Here is a 4674-nt window from a genome sequence, read left to right on the forward strand (position 1 = left end):
TTTTTTGGGTTTATTCTTTTCCTTTTTATTTTCTTATGAAGATGATTAGCATCAAACTTATGTGTAACTAAATACTTTAGTAGGGCTAGATTTAAGCCCTAACTATGTCTCTTTAATATTTCAATATTAGCGCCTTTGTGATAATCATATTGTGGTGCTTAACTTGATTATTCCCTGCTTTATTGAATTCCTCATATGAATGTCTTTGGCCAACATATGCATGTGGTATAGATTATTTATTTAAGTCAATTTCAATTTGGATGACCAAGTACTGGGCTTAATAGAATAACAAAAGATATTTTTTCGGGTTCTTGGGGTAATCAACATAGGGAACCGAGAGTATACACCCATGCCCAAGGCCTTATGTGTTTGTTGATTTTCATTGAATTGTGCTTACTTAATGAACAACTTAGTATACACTTGATGTACAAATTTAATTGTACTCGCAAGCGCATGAGTTGTGTGTAGTAAAGTGTGTGCAAGTGCGAGGTAGAATCCACAGGGAGACGTGTTTGCAAAAATCAATTTTCTAGTTTAACCCAATTTTATCTTAACCTAGTTCCAATTTTCGTATTTATGTCGTGCAAAAAAAAAAAAAAAACATAAACTAAACTAAAAATTTGAAAACAAGTAATGGAAAATTACTAAGGTTTCCGAATCCACCTCGCCAAATCAAACAACATTTCTTGCATTTTATGCATGCAATAGTTAACCCAAAAAAATTATACATTGTTCAAAAATTGTAAACACGCAAATTAAATCATTCGATGAATCCATCTGTTAAAAGAATCACAACGAATATTTAATTGAGATCAAATCATCCGTTGTATCTGTAGATCACAATGGATATTAGTCTCAATCCAATCATTCGATGTACCCCCGGACAAAACACAACGAATATTAAACTAAGCATGAGTAAAATACCAACATCCAATCAAGTGAACTTAATCAAACAATTGAATTGACTTTTGAACAACACTTTCATAAAATAGTCTCATTGTATATATAAAACGACAAGAACATGTATGGTTATCAATGACGAGGCTTCATCTTCAACCTTAGTCGAAGGTTTTAGCCTCTCATGATAACAAAATCAATAAACAATTGAATTGACATCATGAGAAAAATAAAACTTACAATGGAAAACGAAGCAAAAGCTCCAAAACGACAATACGTCATATTTTTGCTTAAAACGGTGCCTCCCAATGTGTGGTTACAAGAGAAAAAGTTGTAAATAATAAAAAAAACTAGGGTTCGAAGCTGCTAGGTCAACGTGAGTGCGCTCGATCGCACCCACGGTGCGCTCGAGCGCACTCGGCTCTTCAGGGCTGCTGCAGCGCAGTAGTTAAGTGATGTGTGCTAGGGTTGACATGGTCGTGCGCTCGAGCATTCCATGCATGGGCTCGAGCACAAATGCGCTCGATCGTCGCTCTGTGTGCTCGATTGCACTTCCAGAGATCTTCAATTCCTTTGCTTATTTCCACCCTCAAACCGTAGTTTTCTCTTAATGACCTGCAACACACCAAAACTAACAAAAAAAATCAGAAAATAACACAGCTAAGAGCTTAACAAACATAAGTTAAGGGGCCCAAATATACAATATTTGGCACTCATCAAATACCCCAAACTTACATTTTGCTAGTCCCTTAGCAAAACAAAATGAAAACAAGAAACATAAGTCCCCTGTCGTGGGAGAAACGATTGCATTTAGCATATGCAACAAGCCTTTTAAACCCTTAGGCATCGCTAGAGGTCGAGTGAAGTCTCATGAGGGTTTAACAGTAATGATGCCCACAAACATGTATGCACTATGTTATTTGACAAACAAGGACTTCCACACAAACACATGGTTTTTTACATCCTGAGTAGGTTTATCACAGTGAACACCACAATCACATCATCAAGACAACCACAAATCATTCAACTCAAAGATAGAAACTTGAAACAACACATGTTCCAATAAGTGCAATGTGAGACTAACATATAATCATGAGGCTTCAATTTATTCTCAAACTTGGGTGTACCTTAAAAGTGATAGGAATTCGCTCATATGAAACAACCAAGGCTTTAAAACATGCAATTTATTTATTTATTTATTTTTTATGTGTAGGCTGTGCAATGCTTAGCTTCCTTAGGTTTTCTTTTTGACCTATGTAACTAGTGTTGGGCTAGAGACTCCCAAACCAAATGGTTTTAGGGCACTAGATGTAGAAATATCCCTAAGGGCTTAATTACTCAAGTCAACTAGGTTACGAAGCCAAACTAGCCATACAACCAACCAAGTTAGATTTCTTATCTTTTTACGTGAACACTCAATGCTTAGTGAAGCATGATGTTTGGTTACTCAATGAGAAGCTCAAACTGATTTTTTTTTTTTTTTTTTTCAAGCCAAGGTTTCATCACACTTCATCCTACAAATCTCAAGATACACCATAATCAAGTCAAATCTTATACCTCACAGATTCTATGCTAATGTGCTCGTGGTGATAAAGTCAAACATGTGAAATCTCTCTAATCCAATAATGAGGCAAAAGACTTAGACTCCTAATGACATGTTGTGTTCAAAATGCTAAACAGACCAATGACATACAAACCACAGAATAGGTGTTACCCTTGCTTAATCAATAACATAGCAAATTTTTGTTTTTTGTTTTTAAAGAAAACAACAAGGATAATCAAGGAAAAAGACAAAGAAATGTCTACCCCACCCCTAAACTAAAATGACACATTGTCCCCAATGGGTATAGAGATACAATACCAAATGAGCAGTGCAAGTCTGGTGTAACGTAGGAGAATGCTCCCCCAAACTTGAATGGCAAACACTTGCCCTGAAAAACACAACAGCAACAAATAAACAAGATAAAATGGTAAAGGAAAGAATGAGGGTTGCCTCCCACAAGCGCTAAGTTTTAAGTCTTCAGCCAGACTCCCCACAAAAGACGACAATCACTCAGAATAACTCGGATCCTCCAACAATGTCGTCTCGATATCCTTACTCCTCAACTCCAAGAATGGTTTTAATCTCTGTCCATTCACCTTGAAGGTGTTACCATTCTTTGGATCTTCAATCTCGATGTCCCCATGAGGAAAAACTGATCGAATGATAAATGGGCCTGTCCATCGAGATTTTAACTTGCCTGGGAAAAGATGCAGCCATGAATTATAAAGGACTTTCTCACCAGGCTGAAAAGATCATCTCAAAATGCTCTGGTCATGAGCCTTTTTCATCTATGCCTTGTACAACTGCGCAGAATCATAAACATCATTCCTCAGCTCCTCTAATTCATTGAGTTGGAGCCTTCTTTGTGAGCCAGCCTCCAAAAGATTGAAGTTCAGCTGCTTGATGGCTCAATATGCTCTATGCTTCAACTCCACGGGAAGGTGACATGCCTTCCCATACACAAGCTGATAGGGTGACATCCCAATCGAGGTCATGAAAGTTGTCTTATATGCCCAAAGTGCACCACTCAATCGCAGAGACCAATCTTTTCTATTGGGGTTTACCGTCTTTTTCAAAATATGCTTGATCTCTCGATTGGAAACTTCAACCTATCCACTCGTCTATGGGTGATACAGGGTGGCAACCTTATATGTGATGAAATACTTCTTCATCAACTGCTCAAAAATCTGATTGCATAAATGCTTACCTCCATCACTTATAATTGCTCGAGGTGTACCAAAACGAGCAAAGATAGTGTCTCTAAAAAACTAGACCACAACTCTGTGGTCATTGGTCTTGAATGAAACCGCCTCCACCCATTTGGACATATAGTCCACAGCAACCAAGATGTACAGATAGCCAAAGGAGTTTGGGAAAGGTCCCATGAAATCGATGCTCTATACGTCAAAAATCTCAACAATCAAAATGGGGCTGAGGGGCATCATATTCCTTCTAGAGATACTCCTTAGTTTTTGACAACACTCACAAGATGTACAATAAGCATGGGCGTCTCTGAAAGGGGTAGGCCAATAGAATCTACACTGCAAAATCTTGGCAGCAGTCTTCTTAGCACTGAAATGGCCTCTACAAGCATGATCATGACAAAAGGAGATGACATTGGATTGGTCATGCTCAGGTATACACCTTCTAATGATTTGATCGGAACAATACTTGAACAGGTAAGGATCATCCCAGAAAAAGTGCTTCACCATGGACAAAAATCTGGACCTATCTTGTTGCCCCCACTACTGAAGTAGTTGGCCGGTGATGAGATAGTTCACTATGTCAGTAAACCATGGTGCGGGATCATGAGCAATGTGTATCAATTACTCATCAGGGAAAGTCTCCGAAATGGGGCTGGCGTCCTCAGTGTAATCCACAGTCAATCTAGACAAATGATTCGCCTCCACATTTTCGGAACCCTTCTTGTCCTGAATTTCTATGTCGAACTCCTGAAGTAGCAAAATCCATTCGGATCAAACGGGATTTAGCATCTTTTTTGGAAGAAAGATACTTCAATGGTACGTGATCTGAAAAGATGATGACTTTAGATCCTAACAAATAGGATCTAAACTTGTCTAGCACAAAAACGACTGCCAACAACTTCTTCTCCGTGGTGGAGTAATTGAGTTGTGCATCGTTTAGAGTCCTGCTCGCATAGTAATGACATGGGGGAGTCTATCAACACGCTGCCCCAAAACAACTCCAACGGCATAATCCGATGCATCACATAT

Source organism: Corylus avellana, chromosome ca11 (genome assembly GCF_901000735.1).
Source record: "Corylus avellana chromosome ca11, CavTom2PMs-1.0".
Taxonomy (NCBI): Eukaryota; Viridiplantae; Streptophyta; class Magnoliopsida; order Fagales; family Betulaceae; genus Corylus; species Corylus avellana.